Source organism: Carcharodon carcharias, chromosome 17 (genome assembly GCF_017639515.1).
Source record: "Carcharodon carcharias isolate sCarCar2 chromosome 17, sCarCar2.pri, whole genome shotgun sequence".
NCBI lineage: Eukaryota > Metazoa > Chordata > Chondrichthyes > Lamniformes > Lamnidae > Carcharodon > Carcharodon carcharias.
This window is the reverse complement of record NC_054483.1, coordinates 119,091,231-119,110,241: the sequence shown is the minus strand read 5'-3', so window position 1 is coordinate 119,110,241 and position 19,011 is coordinate 119,091,231. Positions and strand designations below refer to the sequence as shown.

The 19,011-nt window shown below is 39.3% G+C and overlaps 1 protein-coding gene across 1 annotated transcript in view; it reads right to left on the bottom strand.

Annotated features, from left to right (window-relative positions):
• Window positions 1–19,011, bottom strand: part of shoc2 (SHOC2 leucine rich repeat scaffold protein) — a 176,364-nt gene that overhangs the window by 93,753 nt on the left and 63,600 nt on the right. The gene's annotated exons all lie outside the window — the stretch shown is intronic.

Below are 19,011 nucleotides of genomic sequence, written 5' to 3'. Positions count from 1 at the left end.
ACAACTTTAAAATATGCCAATGTAGAACACAACATATATTTTGCGGATTCTATACATGATCATAGAAAGATCAGAATGATTATAGACTGAATGACCTCCTTCAGTGCTGTCGGGCCCGCACCGACTCTTTGCAAGAGTATTTTAACTGGGTCAGTAACCATGAATTTTTTTCCCTTCTGATGTTTATTCATTAAAGTAACTTTCCAAGATTACGTGGACCTGTTGTAATGAGATTTCATCCAAAAGATCATATCCTTTAATTTAAAAACATCCTGGCTTTAAAGATTAATATTAACCCTTCATTCCCAATGACTATTGAGTGTAATGAACTATTCTGCAGGAGTGACTTAAGGGATACTTAGCTCCACCAGCTAAAGGCTAGCAAATCAAATTCACTAGTTATGAAATAAACTCAGTATTCTTTCCATTCACATAGGAGTTACAGTTTTCCATTCAATGCTGCTGCTTTCTTCAACATCTCCAAAGAATTTTCTGACCAGAGAAAGTAGCCCTCTTCTGTAAAAGACCATTAATGTTCACCCTACAATTTACCCCTCTTAAAAAACTAGCCTCCTCTTCCTGTGTCAGCCCATCAACAACTCTTGGGCAACTGCTATTTAAACCCTTATCCTGTGTAGTCATGCACTGGCCCACATAACATGATCCGACTTTCACAAATGCAATTTTTATTTAAAACCACCGAAACCCATCTACGATTAACCAAAAGAGCTTACAACTTAGAGAAATAACTTGGTGCAATGTGAAGATATGTTTCGATCTTGCAAGATTAAAACTAACTGATGCAAAAAAATTAAACTGCATTGCTGCTTTTAGTATCATCCAAACTGCAAAATCAACCATAACATTTTAACCTTAATTGCTGTGCCAATATCTGTATTCATGCTAAATTTTGCAACAATTGTAACAAAATTTATTTCCTACTTAAACCTATATCCCTCTTCAATAATGGTTCAGACCAACAGAACACAAGTCAGGGCATCCCAACTCAATAGGACTAAATAGAATTAGGCTGAATTACTTCTTAATTGTCTGCTGCTCAGTCTAGCCAGTACCACATCAGCATCAAGACAGCTATCAATATTCATTTAAAAATACATGTTAATTAGAGTGTGTTTAGGTCATAATCAATACACTGCTGGAGATAAGAATAAATTAAACTTCTACTAGGAGAAAGGATGAAAGTATTAAAGTCACAACTGTACTCTAAATTTTCTTTCAAATTTCCTCTGCACTCATTCAAATTCCATACAAACTTTCCAGCAGGAAGTAACATAGATAATTACCAGCAGCAAAAATTTTCTTTAATTATTTTGCTTAAATTTCCAGCCACTATGACAACTGCCAATTGAAAAAAGAAAATGTCTTGCATTTATATAACACCTTTCATGACCGTAGTATGTTCCAAAGTGCTTTGAAATGTAGCCATTACTGCAATATAGGAAACACAGCAGTCAATTTACACACAGCAAGCTTCCACAAACAGCAAAGTGAATCTGGCCAGATGGATAAGTATCGACCAGGGCTCAGAGATAACTCTCCAGCTCTTTAAAATAGTGTCATGGGATCTTTCACATCACCCGAGAGGGCAGTCAGGGCCTCGGTTTAATGTCTTATCTGAAGGACGGCACCTGATAGTGCAGCACTCAGTACTGGCATCAACCTAGATTTGGGCTCTCAATTCTTGAAACGGGATTAAACCACAATCTTCTGACTCAGATGAGTGCTACCAACTAAGTCACAGCTGGCAGCTGAAATCTTGTAAGTCAGCATCGAGCAGAGATTGAAGCATGGAGCTACCAGATAATTAGTGATTTTACCAACATGAAAGTAAAGCAGCATAACAAATTTTTGCTTTTCCTTTGTAGAGGTATGCAGTGGTTTCCTAAACAAAATACACTGAGCTTTCATGAAAATATTTACTGTAGCTCTTTGCTAATCTATGGCAGTTATAATACAATTTCTAGACATAAGCACAAGACTGTGCAAAAAGGTTTTCATATTGTGCAGCTCAAAGCACACAGGAAATGCTGTTTGTGAATTTATCAACCAATAACTGATTTCAGATATCTGTCAAGGAGTGCACTTGACCATTTCCTGTTTATGTGATTTTCAAAATGCTTTATTAACATCTTTTCAAAAATTAAATATAAGCCCAACTACCTAACGAGGTAGAATGTCAGCAAACAAGATGACCTAAAAGGATAACATTTTGTGGAAAATGGGGAACACTGCAGAAGTTTTAAATATTTCAACAGAAAAATTGTGAAGATTAACCAATCTATAAGCTAGCATCACTTGTTGCTCAATTGATAGCAGCCTCACCCGAGTCAGATTATTGCAGGTTCAAGACCCACTCCTAAGGAATCTACACCTGCGCTCTAATGCAGTACTGAGGGTGTGTTGCCCAGTCAAAGGGGCCACCTTTCAGATGAGAAGTTAAACTGAGGCCCCATTTGGCTGTAAAAACCCCACAGTATTTTTAAAGAATGGCAGAGGAGTTCTCTGTGTCTTGGCTGACATTTATCCCTCAACTAGCATCATGAGAGAGAGATCATCTGGTCATCATTACATTGCTTGTTTGTGGGGCCTTGCTATATACAAACTGATTACATTACATTAATAACTATACCTCAGAAAGTACTCTAGGATATCCTGAGGTCATGAACAGTGCTAGACAAGTCTTTTGTCTTTTTCTCCTTTTGGTTATCTTGTATGGAGGAAGTATTAATTTTATCAAGTCCAAAAAATTGGAAATTAGACACCAATACTCAAAATGCTAAATATTAAAGCAAATGGAGGTCATGAAAGTTTCTACTTGGTGGATATGATTACACAAAGGTAGCATTCAGGATGAGTATCAAATGAATCATCTGAGCATTTTCAGATTTCCCAGAAATGTGTTAAAAATCAAATTTCTAAAACTAAGTATATACTCCTCAGTCACCCCCAACACCCCTCCTCTCTTTCCTATGGCACATTTCCGTGCAAGCAAAGATGCAACGCCTGCCCTTTTACTGCTTCCCTTCTCACCATCCAAAGCCCAAACACTTATTCCAAGCGAAACAACAGGGATTTACTTGTAATTCTTTCAATTTAGTATACTGTACTTGCTGCTTACAATATGGGTCTCCTCTACATTAGGGAGAGAAAAAGCAGACTGGGGGCCACTTTGCAGAACACCTCCGGTCAGTCCACAAGAATGACTCTGAGCTTCCTGTAACTTGTGGTTTCAATTCTTCACCTTGCTCCCACTCTGACCTTTCTATTCTTGCCTTGTTACAGTGCTCCAATGAAGTTCAACAAAAGCTTGAAGAACAGCACTTCATCTTTCAACTACAGCCTTCTGGACTCAACATTGAGTGCAACAATTTTAGATCATAACCTCTGCCTTACTTTGTTTCGCGTTTCTCCTCCTCTGTTCTTTCTTCATTCTTTCACTTTACATTCAGATGGCTGTTGTCCAGCCATTCACATCTTATTTGGACATATCTTTTGTTTGTTTATTTTATCCATTACCACTCCCTTTGGCTTTTGCATCACACAAACTTGTGTCATTTAATCTCTGCCACCCCCCACTTGTATCACCGACCTTCTAGTTTGCTCTTCCACCTACACCCACCCACCTTCATGTGTTCAAAACTTATTAGATTTCGATCTTTCCTCAATTCTGATGAAGGTCATCGACCTGAAACATTAACTCTCTCCCTTCACAGGTGTTGCCTGACCTGCTAAGTATTTCCAGCACTTTCTGCTTTTATTTCACACTTCCAGTATCTGCAGCATTTTGCTTTTATAAAGAGACTCTGCATTGGGTACTGACCAAGTTGTACTAGATAAACGTTTACTAAGTCAAATGATATGATCGATTTTATTCTTCAATCTTTGTTCTACAACTTTGGCTAGAGAACATTTGGTTTGCAATAAATATTACATATTTTGACATTAGCTTTGAAGTAACTTTTGGAACTCCATAAGCCAACATAAGAATTGCACTCATACAGCATCACATCATTGAAGCTCAGTGATCAGTGGTACTATTTGAGAGACTAAAAGTATGCCTTAACTCTTACATGCAAGTCAACATTTAGTTTTTAACCTACATTCGTTGGTCTGATGGTATAGCACATACTGTCTAATCAAGAGTGAGAGAAAACTTTGGGAAATCATGTGAACACCAACAGTCTGTTTCACAACAAAAATGGTAATTGTTAATCCTGGCATGTTACCAGACACTGCAGGCACAAGGGCGCTGGATCCAGTTCAGAGAAAACTGGTCTAACATTGCCTTCTTGCTGTGGCCACATTAAAAGTATCTGGAGAAAGCTTGCACTATTATAGTGTCGGGGAGAAGGGTAAACTATAAAGTACAAGAATACAGAGTCCAACGCTTAAAATTTTAAACAAACTCAACTTATTTAGATCACAAAAGCCAATAAAGAATAAATAGTACCAATAATTGTTTGATTTTTCAAATTGCATGTTCTTCACATACCATGAATATCGTCTTTAACATATTACATAGAAGTTCTTATTCTGGCAACATCTTTAAAAATACAGGAAAGTTCAAACCAGAAACCACATTCATTTTGATCCAGGAACTTCAGCAGCCTGGATAGCATGGATTGCTTTTACTATGTTAGGTATAAAAAGATTTTTTTCAAGCCATATGTCTCACGTACACACATCACAGAACTGAAATTTCTTGATTCCTGGTTGGCCAACAACACAAAGCATCTAAATTAATTTAATAAGTGTTTTGCAGAGCCTCCCCACTAAGCAAGCAAAAAGCCAATGCTTGAGAGTCTGACAAGAGTTCAAGAACACTCCTTAAATAAAGCTACTGAACTCCTGCATTTTTAGATTTGTGCGACAAATTCTTGATCAGTGACATCTGTTCGGCCATTGGCTGCAGTTTGGAAAATAATTGCTGCAGTTTGGCAGTTCTCGGTCTGCAAACAATGTAGATTTTGCTTTAACCTAGGTTCATGTCATATTTCAAAAAGACCAAAAAAAAACAAATTCTGAATAGTGATTCTGACGATATTCCAGTCCTGGGAGCTCCTAACTCTTCTGATGGGAATCCAGGAGTCAGATAGTCAATCAGCCTGAGTTATGCACAGAGGGAATATTAATGTCCTTCCAGTAGATTGAGATGCCTTTCTCCTCCTTATCATCCCAAACATTTATATTCATCAAGTTCAGGAATTATAACATTAGGAAAATAGAACATTTCCCCATTTCAGGTTAAGGCCAAGCATACAGAACACACAGCTAGCCACAGGGTAAACCAACATCGCCGCTTTCAGACTACTGCTGATAGCATCATTGTGACATTTTAAGCATCAGCCTATGTAGCCCCGGAACCTGCTAACTTAATACCCAATTAGAAGCAGTTTTGCGCTGTGGCCTAATATCCACATGGGACCGACTCGAGGTGAGTAAATCAGGTTTCAGGCCCCTAAAGCCAAATTAATAGCATTCCACTAAACTGAGCACTTTTCAAAGAGGTTCTGAAGGTGTAATGCAGTGTTCTGATGCAATTATTCAATACCCTTTTCAGATTTCTCGCTTGCATTTTATTAACATTTTAGTTATTCTGAGATTTCAACTAGTTAGCTATGAAACACAAACATTTACACTGAAACACTTACCTTTAAAACTTTTATAGACACAATGTCACATTTGGATCTCATCTACACCATTTTGAGGCATCTTCAATGAACCACAGTTATATATACAGTTTATAATTTAAATTAAGGAGTTTTAGGGTCCAGCACAAGTTATTCCATTGTCTAAATAATTACAAATACAAAGGCATCAAGTTAGCATAAACTACAATAGATGTGTTGATTTTCTGGAACACAATATGTACGGGAAAAAAACATATGTTTCCACAAGTGGTTTCTCGTTACCAGCTGCCAGTTATCCTCAAAAACCCTTACACAAAGCAATGATAATCAAGCCCTGTTAAATGAAGCCAAGGTTTAAGAATACAAACTAATATTAATCCTCTTTTGAAAGTTATACGACTTAACTTCAACAACCTATTCATCTCAGCTTAAAAATAAACAGCAAGCAATTAGGTATTCTGCAATCTGCAGACAAAGTAAATGTTTTAAGCCCTGAAGTACAGAAAAGGTTCCAAAATCAACCATTCAAGAAGAATAATTTAAAAATCTGAAATACTCAATACCATAGCATGGAATTCTAGAGAGACAGACAAAAATCCAAACAGCTGATGTGGTTCAATCCTTTCGTTGAAAATCTGCCCACAGCACACTAATGGGTAAAATATGCTTCACTTAAAATAGTAACTTTGATGCAATCTGTGGAAAGGCTAGCAATTGGAATTTTTTTAATATTAGATCAAGTGATTAGTGCATTACGCTTATATAGAAGGCACTGGGATTTTGCAATAACAAACAGCTTATTGTTCATCAATTTCACTGCCAATAATTAAACAATGGACATCAGTATAGTCAAAATCATCTCCCTACACATTAATTATTACAAATGAGAAAAGCCACAAAATAACGAAAGCACTGGCAAGCAAGTCCAATCATACTGTGGCACAAAACCCTAGGATAAGAATGTTAGTAATGCAGAGACTCAACACAAGCTTGGATTGTTACATGAAAACACACAGCCAGACCCCACTCACTGCCATTTAAGGGCATTCCTGAAAGTCTTTTACAAAGCTCCCACCCCGACTAGGTCAGATCAAAGCTCTGCAGTTCTGTTGCATTCACTCATTAAAGGTGACGGACAATTAAACAGCCATCTGGCGAATCTGAACAATAGGTGAAGCCAAAACAAAAACAGAATTACCTGGAAAAACTCAGCAGGTCTGGCAGCATCGGCGGAGAAGAAAAGAGTTGACGTTTCGAGTCCTCATGACCCTTCGACAGAACTTGAGTTCGAGTCCAGGAAAGAGCTGAAATATAAGCTGGTTTAAGGTGTGTGTGTGGGGGGCGGAGAGATAGAGAGACAGAGAGGTGGAGGGGGTTGGTGTGGTTGTAGCGACAAACAAGCAGTGATAGAAGCAGATCATCAAAAGATGTCAACAACAATAGTACAATAGAACACATAGGTGTTAAAGTTAAAGTTGGTGATATTATCTAAACGAATGTGCTAATTAAGAATGGATGGTAGGGCACTCAAGGTATAGCTCTAGTGGGTTTTTTTTTTTATTTTATATAATGGAAATAGGTGGGAAAAGGAAAATCTTTATAATTTATTGGGAAAAAAAAAAAGAAGGGGGAAACAGAAAGGGGGTGGGGATGGGGGAGGGGACTCACGACCTAAAGTTGTTGAATTCAATATTCAGTCCGGAAGGCTGTAAAGTCCCTAGTCGGAAGATGAGGTGTTGTTCCTCCAGTTTGCGTTGGGCTTCACTGGAACAATGCAGCAAGCCAAGGACAGACATGTGGGCAAGAGAGCAGGGTGGAGTGTTAAAATGGCAAGCGACAGGGAGGTTTGGGTCATTCTTGCGGACAGACCGCAGGTGTTCTGCAAAGCGGTCGCCCAGTTTACGCTTTGCAGAACACCTGCGGTCTGTCCGCAAGAATGACCCAAACCTCCCTGTCGCTTGCCATTTTAACACTCCACCCTGCTCTCTTGCCCACATGTCTGTCCTTGGCTTGCTGCATTGTTCCAGTGAAGCCCAACGCAAACTGGAGGAACAACACCTCATCTTCCGACTAGGGACTTTACAGCCTTCCGGACTGAATATTGAATTCAACAACTTTAGGTCGTGAGTCCCCTCCCCCATCCCCACCCCCTTTCTGTTTCCCCCTTCTTTTTTTTTTTCCCAATAAATTATAAAGATTTTCCTTTTCCCACCTATTTCCATTATATAAAATAAAAAAAAACCCACTAGAGCTATACCTTGAGTGCCCTACCATCCATTCTTAATTAGCACATTCGTTTAGATAATATCACCAACTTTAACTTTAACACCTATGTGTTCTATTGTACTATTGTTGTTGACATCTTTTGATGATCTGCTTCTATCACTGCTTGTTTGTCGCTACAACCACACCAACCCCCTCCACCTCTCTGTCTCTCTATCTCTCCGCCCCCCACACACACACCTTAAACCAGCTTATATTTCAGCTCTTTCCTGGACTCGAACTCAAGTTCTGTCGAAGGGTCATGAGGACTCGAAACGTCAACTCTTTTCTTCTCCGCCGATGCTGCCAGACCTGCTGAGTTTTTCCAGGTAATTCTGTTTTTGTTTTGGATTTCCAGCATCCGCAGTTTTTTTGTTTTTAATAGGTGAAGCCAGCTGTTTCACGCTGCTGCTATACAGTAGCAACACGAGTGGTATTCTCCACGAACAGGATGCTACCTTCAAGCTAAAAGGACCTTCTGCCTATCACACAAACGAGCAATGTGGTATATGAATTTCAGTGCCAGTGCGATGCTAGGTATACAGGCTGCATGTCCCAAAGACTGACAAATCATATCAAACAACATGTCCCAGCCGCTGTTCTCAACGGGCAAGGTACAGAGCATATCCAACCAGCCCATGATTGCGGAACTTAAAACACAGTTTCCAACATTAGAGGTGATTCTGCGATTGGACAATATATGCTAAATAATCCTCAGTGTGCTAACAATTACACTGGCAACCAATTCAAGATTGTCAGTTGGACTCTGTGTGGTGCATTTGCATGTACTGGAAGCTACATATATTAATACACAGGGCCCTGTTCTTTGCAGACAGAAAGAATATGTACACACATTGTCACTTGTTTTGTTTAGCTGAAACAGGCACAGTCATTCACTGGCTCAGTCCTCGGGGCAATCCCTTGACCAATCAGGGTCAAGCTGCCTGGTTTAAATTTCAAACAAATGCTTGGCAGTTAACTGTCAATCACCAATTGGTGCATTTCCATGGTAACGCCTCTACCAGAGTCCACTTGCCAACCAATCAACACTCTCTTCTCACATAGTACAAATTGCTGTTTTCCCTGTGTATTGGTATTCTTGAAGTGTCCTGATGAATGCCAAATGAAATGCTTTGACGTGTTTCTTTTCTCAGCAATGGGTGAAACAGCCAAATTCAGAGCAAGATGAGAGTGACTGCTTCTGACATCAAGTCAGCATTTGACTGAGTGTGCCATCAAAGAGCCCTAGTAAAATTGAAGTCAATGGGAACCAGAGAAAAATTCTGCACAGGCTGGAGTCATACATAACATATAAAGGCGGCAAATGGAATTTTGGCATTTATTGCTATAAAAGAGTATAAAAATAGGGAAGTGTTGTTGCAACTGTACAAGGCACTGGTGAGACTGCACCTGGAGGACTGTCCACAGTTTTGGTCCCCTTACTTGAGGAAGGATGTAGTTGCTCTGGAGGCGGTTCAGAGGAGGTTCACTAGATTGATTCCAGAGATGCGGGGCTTGTCTTATGAGGAGAGATTGAGCAGTTTAGGCCTATACTCGCTAGAGTTTAGAAGGATGAGAGGAGATCTAATAGAGGTATATAAGATGCTAAAGGGGATAGATAAAGTTGACGTGGAGCGGATGTTTCCCCTTGTGAGGTATTCTAGAATGGGAGGCCATAGTTTTAGGCTAAGGGGTGGTAGATTTAAATCAGAGATGAGGAGGAATTACTTTTCTCAAAGGGTCGTGAACCTGTGGAATTCACTACCTCAGAATGCAGTGGATGCCGGGGCGCTGAATAAATTTGAGATAGACAGATTTTTAATTAGTAACGGTTTGAAAAGTTATGGGGAGAGGGCAGGAAATTGGAGTTGAGGCCGAAATGAGATCAGCATGATCATATTGAGTGGCAGGGCAGGCCTGAGGGGCTGAATTGCTTACTCCTGTTCCTAATTCTTATATTCTTAAAGAGGATAACTGTGGTTGCTGAAGGCCAATCAACCCAGTCCAAGGACATTGCTATAGGAGTTCCGCAGCACAAGAGCCTAGGCCCTCACATCTTTCTTCCACCATAAAAGTTAGAAGTGGGGATGTTCACTGATGATTGCAAATTGTTATAAGAACAAAAAAACTGCGGATGCTGGAAATCCAAAACAAAAACAGAATTACCTGGAAAAACTCAGCAGGTCTGGCAGCATCGGCGGACAAGAAAAGAGTTGACGTTTCGAGTCCTCATGACCCTTCGACAAATTGTTAGTCCCTTTCACAAGTCCATAGATAATGAAGCAGTCCATGCCTGCATGAAAAAAGCCCTGGACAACATGCAGGCTTGGGCTGTTAAGTGGCAAGTACCAACTGTGTCACACAAGATCAGGTCAGAGACTGGGTATTTTGCAGCAAATGACTCACCACCTCGTTTCCCAAAGTGTTTCCACCATCTACAATGAGTGTGATGCAATACTCTTCACTCATCTGGATGTGTGCAACTCCAACAACACAAGAAACTCAACATCATCTAGGACGAAACAACCTGCTTGACTGCCATCCCATCCACCCATTAAACATTCACTTTCTCCACCACCCTGCACAATGTCTGCAGAGTGCTCCATTTAAAAATGCACCGCAACAATCCATCAATGTTTCTTCCATAGCATCTCAAAAACAGACAACTGCTACCACCTAGAAGAATAAGTGCAGTAGGAGCACCTCCACCTATACTTCCCCTCCAAATCACACACCAGCCCTGACTTAGAAATATATTAGTACTGCTGAAAAGAGAGGCATGTTGCCGAAGCTCTTTGTCACATCGTGACAAATGTAAGAAAGTCAAATTTCAAATCATCACAATTCATACTACAGGAGAAAGTGTCGATTGGTTGGTAAGTTGACTCTGATTGGCCAAGACATTGTTCACCGTCGCTCACTTAAAATCCAGACTTCTTGCCAAACATCATTGTGGCAGTACCTTAACCACACAGTCTACAGTAATTCAAGGCAGGAGCTCACCACCATCTTCTTAAGGGCATTCAGGGATGGGCAATAAATGCTGGCCTTACCAGTGATGTCTACACATCATGAATCAATGAAAGAAAAATTTGTCTGACATTATATTATGAAGCTGGTTTAGAAATGCAAGGCAGACAAATGTAACTCACAGCAAATATGTTCAAAAATTAACTCACCACACACTGCTTCGTCATTTAGGCACTCAGAAAGATCACTTAAATGATCTGGACTCTAAGGGTGTCAATGGCTATGGGGAAAGTGCAGGAGGACTGTGTTGAGATAGAGAATCAGCCATGATCATATTGAATGGCAGAGCAGGCTTGAAGGGCCAAATGACCTACTTCTATGTTTCCATTAGGCATATCAAGGCACACCCATCCATCGTAACATTTTGGTCCAGAAGGATTATTTGTATGTGTTTTATGTTAATCCTCATATTACGTTCCTCAAGTTTTATTTAAACTATATACATGAGCATTTTTCCCCCAAGCATTTCTGAAAGCATTCCTACATTTCTGAAAGTCACTATATCAATTCATGTTAATGTGATTGCACAAAGCTGACTGAGCAGAAACTCAGTTCAGTGTTTTACTCAAAGAAGTTGGAAAAATATTTGGTCTGAACAGGAGTTAAGAGTGGGATCGAATCTGCAAGATCAAGCAGGTGGGTATGCACAAATTGTATAACCTGTTTTGAAAGAATTTAAGTAAATTACATAAGTGAGAGAAAATCAAATAACGAAAGGCCAGGAAAGCAAAAAAATCAACTGAGTCTTATAGGTTGCTCTAACTGCAGTTTGGGACTGAAGCGTAGTCAGCTTTTGAAACTACTTTATTTGTTCTCAAGTCCTTTAAGTCCATTTAGCACTGAATGACAGCATGAATATGTATGCAAAACCTACACGATGAGAGTTTCAGAAAACTATGAGCAACAAGGACAACCAAGACTGTAAGAAGTGTCTCAGGTCAAGCTGTGGAGCTCAAGAATAAGGAGGGAGATAATCCGCATTATCCAGCAGAGGAAAGGTATAAAGGTATACATTACAAGAGGTTGTCACCCCACTACTTAAGGATATTGGGCAGGGGGGGTGTGGAGGATGCAAGTTGAATTATGAGAGAGGATTTAAGCTAATATGGTAGAGCTAAAGCAAGCGTATATATAGGTAGCTTGTAAGGAAGTGTTAGTTTTAGGTGCATAGGTAATAAGAAAGTGGTCTAACTGCCAAATAAATGCATTAAAACAAATTAAAGTCAGAATTTATATAATGTTCATGTATCTACACTGGAGAAATGTAAACAGGACTTATTTTAAAATCTTATCAAGATAAAAAGCATGTTTTTACAGTTAAATTCACAGGACAGCTGGATTGAAAGCTGTATTCACTTTCAGACAGGGTGACTGAACCCAAAACTCCCAGACACAATGCAAGATAATTTGACATTTCAGTAATCATTAACGCACACAGATGCTGCAGCAACACCATTCATTTAAACTTCACAACAGTCATTGCTAAATTACATTTGTGGACTCTATCGGGGGAGGGGGATGTATAGAAAGAGATTATCAGTTTCATTAAAATCTGACACCAGTCATGCTTTGAAAATAAATAGATAAGTTCATTCTGCCAGGTAAATATTGTGGGAAGATTGATAAAGCAAGAGACCACATGCTGGATTGTAGGACAGAATACAGAGATTATTCTACTTAAATTGCGCAAGGCAACCACTGAAGAGAGATTGTATTATGCATTCTTTATTCTGTATCAATTTTACAACAAGTTGCATTTACACAGCGCCTTTACTGCAGAAAAACACCCCAAAACACGAAGGAAAATCAAAAAATGGATGCAAGTCAAAAAGGAAATGTTAATATGTGTCATAAGTTTGGGCAATGTGGTAGGTTTTAAGCAGTCTTAAAGAGGAGAGGGAAATGGATGGGTGATGTCATTTCATAGTATGGGGCCTAGAACAAGACAAATAAATTGTGCAATTGAGCTAAGCGAATCTCATCATGCCTGACACTGTTCTGATGGAAGGCCAATGACCTGAAATGTTAACTCTCTACAGGTGCTGCTGAACATTTGCAGCATTTTCTGCTTTTATTTCAGATTTCCAACATCTTCAATACTTTGCTAGTGTCTCATCATATCTATTGCTTTGTGCATTTCACCTCTTGGTGGAATAAAATAGCTTATGATCGCAGCCTTGGCTAATGTTAAGTCGAATGAGAATAAGAATCTGGCCAAGATCATTAGGAGTTTCATTGTTATAATAGACCATAAAAATGATTTTAGGACAGTGGGAATCAATTATAAAAGGCCTACACAGACATTATGGAATACAACATATTTACAGCTGACTCAAATTCTTACCGGCAATCCATTTTTTTTAATAGTCAGGCTTACCTAACACATAATAGAACATAAATAGCTTCAAACTATGTGAAGCTTTAATATTCTTATGCAGCGGTTTTACTTTTCTCATCATCGAGAAGCTACTTGGCACATCTGAAGAGTTTCTGTACATTAGCTGGTCTGAAAACAAAAGGCCATTAAATACTGTCCTTAAAAAAAAATGACCTAAATCATGTGACACTAAATTCTAAAAACATCAAAAACACATTTGAGCAAATCCTATAAGGTGTGCATATTTCAGTTGAATGGTTTAGCCTTGCCCTCACACAAACTATCTAACTCTTGTAAAATTATGTCAAGTTAAGATAAAAGCAAATTACTGCAGATGCTTGAAATCTGAAACAAAAACAAAATAGCTGGAAAAACTCAGCAGATTTGACAGCATCTGTGGAGAGGAATACAGTTAATGTTTCGAATCCGTATGACTCTTCATCAGAGTTAAACTGGTTTTTAAAATCCTTATGCCCTACGACAGAATTAAAGAAACCTAGACCAAGCTAAATCTTAAAAAGTAAGGATTTTTGTCATGCAAGAGCACAATGATTTAAACAGATAAGGGTTCCAAATAGAATCAGAGGATTAAGATATGAAACATCAAGAATCCCACTCCTTGTACATATTACAGACTAAATAGTGGAAAGGAAATAAAGACAAATTGCAGGGCATATATCAATGGATGCATAAATTCAGATTTTTATTATCCAAAGATACACAAGGATAGGGAAAATGTTTGGGATGAAAGGGGAGATTATTTTTTGCAGTGTTGTGGACCACGTTTTCCTTCAAAACTCCAAGAAGGTTGGAAGCACAATTGACCTGCTTCTGGACAAATCAGGTGGAGCAAGGTGACCTAAAAGTAGGATAACATTTAGGAAGCAGTGAAAACAAGAGGCTCAATGTAAAATCAGAAAAGGAAAAAAAATCTTGACTCAAGAGAATAAAGGTTCTTGCCCGTTTTTAAAGCAAAAAGAACTGGTAAATGAAATTGTAGAACTGCAACAGAAAAGATCATGGAATATCTTAAAAGTTTTATAAATGATACGGACAACCGCAGTGCAAGTCCGTTGCCAGCCGGAGCTGGGTTGTGCACAACTTGCATTTACATAGCGTCAATATAATAAAATGTCCCATAGTGTATATTGGTTTTAAAGTAGCTGGAGTACAAAAAGTACATGTTAAAGCACCCAGTTGGCCGCAGGAGTCCTTAGTGAAATGATATTTTGGATGGGCACATTCAGGTTCCTGATGGACATGGGTCAAAAGTAGTAGAAGATATTCAGCTCTAAACTGGAACCCTCAGCCGCTCTCAAGCATGGTGTTGGAAATAGAAAATACTATTTGTACAGCTGGAGATGATTCAAAGTTGGGGTTAAAACACATTTAGGAAAAATACATTAAACTTTGCTGTGTTTAACACAAAAGTGCTTAATGCCAACCATGTGTACTAAGCGTATTGGTGAACACTAAACAAAAATTAATAGTTATAATGAGAGAAAACAATTTGCACTTTTTAAAATTAAATCACGACATATGGGCTTCACTGACTGGGCTCACAGTTGTATAGCACCTTTAAAGTAGCAAAATGTCCTAAGGTGTTTCCCAGAAGAGTGCACTATCAGACAAAATTTGACACCGAGCTGCATAGAGATATTAAGACAGGTGACCTAAAGCTTGGTCAAACAAATAGGTTTTGAGGAAAAAGGAGGAGAGGTGAACATGCACAAGTTAGCTTAGAATGCAAAACAACATGCAGATTTGTTGAAAAATAGTTTGGTTTCGGGTGGTGGGAAATTGTCCTTCTATCATAAAGTTGAACAAGACTGTTGGTTACTTGTAATTACAAAAGAAACAATGCACATAATACAAGGATCAATTGTGGGAAGTCAAATGCCAGTAATGGACTCCAAAAAGGGAGGAAATACAGTAAAAAAAACAATGGGATTCAATGCTAAAGTTCACTAAAAACTCAAGATAAGAAAATAAATTGTAGTTCAGTTTTATTTAGTTTAATTCTACACAATTTTTCACCCTTGCAGTCAATCACCTCCTCCATTGTGCAAACAGTACACTGCAAAGTTTCATGAAACCTGGAATTTCTGAAACTGGAGATCGAGTTATACAGTGGTTTAGCATGTTACCTATTCAACTCTGGTAACAAGGTGCATTCGAATGTAGCCCGGACTACTGGAATGAGAATTCTCACTCTGCTAGCTAATAGGTTCTTCGTCAAAATGAGCTTGGACAATCTCCATTGGGTTTCCCATTGATGTAGGTCTGATACAGAACTACCTATAATTTCATGCTATTTGTGGTTGAAATATGGAAATTACAACTATATGGAGTAATTGAGACAAATAGCATGAATGCATTTAAGGGGAAGCTTGTTAAGTGTGAAGGAAAATGGTATAGTAGAATATGCTTAGAGATAGGAGGCGCCTTGTGAGGTGCACAAATATAAGCATACCACTTAGGCAAAATAGTTTGTTTGCCATAATAACATCCGAAAGATCTGGCAGCATCTGTAGAGAGAGAATTAACGTTTCAAGTCCAATATGACTCCTCTTTGAAGTTTTGAAGAAGAATCATTTTGGACTCAATGTTAACTGTTTCTCTCTCCACAGATGCTACCAGATCTGCTGAGTTTTTCCAGCACACTTTTTATTTCAGGTCTCCAGCATCTGCAGTATTTTGCTTTTATTATGGTCTGTTTTAGTGCTGTAAATTCTATGTAATTTGACTGTGTCTAAAGTCATGTCAAATGGCTTGGAGAAATGGGAAGAAATCATTTTGGTGAAGCAATTGGTTATGTTACTGAAGTTAGGGTCATCAATATTGCTGAGACAAAAACAGAATTACCTGGAAAAACTCAGCAGGTCTGGCAGCATCGGCGGAGAAGAAAAGAGTTGACGTTTCGAGTCCTCATGACCCTTCGACAGAACTTGAGTTCGAGTCCAGGAAAGAGCTGAAATATAAGCTGGTTTAAGGTGTGTGTGTGGGGGGCGGAGAGATAGAGAGACAGAGAGGTGGAGGGGGTTGGTGTGGTTTGTCGACAAGCGACAAACAAGCAGTGATAGAAGCAGAATATCAAAAGATGTCAACAACAATAGTACAATAGAACACATAGGTGTTAAAGATAAAGTTGGTGATATTATCTAAACGAATGTGCTAATTAAGAATGGATGGTAGGGCACTCAAGGTATAGCTCTAGTGGGTTTTTTTTTATATAATGGAAATAGGTGGGAAAAGGAAAATCTTTATAATTTATTGGGAAAAAAAAAGAGAAGGGGGAAACAGAAAGGGGGTGGGGATGGGGGAGGGGACTCACGACCTAAAGTTGTTGAATTCAATATTCATTGAATATTGAATTCAACAACTTTAGGTCGTGAGTCCCCTCCCCCATCCCCACCCCCTTTCTGTTTCCCCCTTCTCTTTTTTTTTCCCAATAAATTATAAAGATTTTCCTTTTCCCACCTATTTCCATTATATAAAATAAAAAAAAAACCCACTAGAGCTATACCTTGAGTGCCCTACCATCCATTCTTAATTAGCACATTCGTTTAGATAATATCACCAACTTTATCTTTAACACCTATGTGTTCTATTGTACTATTGTTGTTGACATCTTTTGATATTCTGCTTCTATCACTGCTTGTTTGTCGCTACAACCACACCAACCCCCTCCACCTCTCTGTCTCTCTATCTCTCCGCCCCCCACACACACACCTTAAACCAGCTTATATTTCAGCTCTTTCCTGGACTCGAACTCAAGTTCTGTCGAAGGGTCATGAGGACTCGAAACGTCAACTCTTTTCTTCTCCGCCGATGCTGCCAGACCTGCTGAGTTTTTCCAGGTAATTCTGTTTTTGTTTTGGATTTCCAGCATCCGCAGTTTTTTTGTTTTTAATATTGCTGAGACTTCTAGTCTGTGCTATAATTGATCCCAATACTAGGTGCTTAAAAAGTAGAAACTTGTTAGTGCGAGGGACTGGAAAAGGGTGGCGGGAACATTAGGCAACAATTCAAAAAAAAAATCAGGAGTCTCCATCACTGTCTCTTTCCTCCAACACAATGTTTCTCAAAACTACTTGCTATCTCTTCTTCCCCATAAACAGTGAAAACCCTAACTCAGATATTAGAAATTAAATGTCCAGTCCTAAAGCTTAATTTATTCTTTTTCACTTCTGGACCTCGGTAATGGAAAGTGTAACATGGGTTAGTGGAGAATAATCAGACAAGAAGTTGATTAAATTAGTTTCCCTTTAAGAGTCAATCAGATTGCAGGCTTTCATCCCATCTGTCAGTTCTGGATTTGAATGCCCCAGAGGTGAAAAGGTAAGTGATCCACTCTAATACTACAGCAACATCTGCAACAAGGAACGCAAAAGCAAAGAAAAAAAACTGCTGAGAAAGGCTGGCCCTTTTAATTATGGCCAAGAACTGGCTACAAGGCCTTAAATAAATAACTGAAAGTCTAAAATAGAAAGATGCTGGAAATACATACAAATCACTCAATCTGTGAAGGGAAAGGGGTGTTGACAGTCTGGGAGCGTACCTTCATCAGGATTAAAGACTAAAAAGACACTCAGGAATTGGAGTAACTATGGAAAGAGATCGGGGTGGTGGGAGCAAGAGAATGAGGAGGGAGAAAGGATTAACAAATATCAATCACAGAAAGGGTTAATGGGTTGAGTGACCTCCAAAAGGCTTAACAGAAGGCGTTTAGATTATACCAAAGATCGGTGAACTGAATGTGAAAATAGTTAAGTAGGTGAAAAGATATTCAGCCCACACAAATAAAAACATGAAGAATGGAAATAAAACGTAGGATAGAAAAAGACAAACAGCAAATGCAGTAAATCCATAAAATGCAGCTCAGAGTTGTCAAGCCTTCAGGTTGTAAAGTGACATATTAATAATCCTTAAATAGCAACATATATTTTTTCATTTTATAAACCTTAAGTGATAAAACTCAGCAAAAAAATACGCCACACAAGTACAGACAAAAACACTATGGCAGAATTTTGCCCTTGCCGTGCAGGCTCAACGAGGGTGGTCGGGAAGCCGACCGCTGCCCGTAATCGGCAGCGCACCGTGGTTTTACGTGGGCAGGCTGATTAAGGCCCACCCGGCATGATACAAGAGTGCTTTTGGAAACCTCATCCCGACCGTGGACGGGGTTTCCAAAAAAAATGAAAAGGCTGCTTGGCCTTTTCGCCTGCCCGCCAACCGTTAGGATGAACAGGCAGTGTTGATTGCTTAATGGCCTTAAAGGGCTTTTTAATTGTTGGAGGGCACATGCCTACTGACTGAAGTATCACACGACTGCGCGTTGACATCAGCACGCTCGGCCATAGTCAACGTGAGTCATTCCACGTTCAGTCAGGTTGGGTGCTTGTGTGCACGCCCGCCGAGCGTAACTTTCTGCCTTATGGGCCATAACCTCTGTGGAGTGCCAATCACAGAGAGATTGCCACTCTGCTCCTAAGTACTTACACTGAAATAATGCAGTCGCACCTTACTTGCCCGTCCTTCCCAACATGGGCCGGGTGAGGATAGTGCAGTGGGTTCCTGAGGCTGTCAGTCAAGTGCAGGAGAGTCGAGGTAAGAAAAACACGTCCCTGTTTTTAAGCTGCCGTAAAGCAGGTAAGTTTAAAGTCCAGCCACTTTGAGAAACCAGAGAGA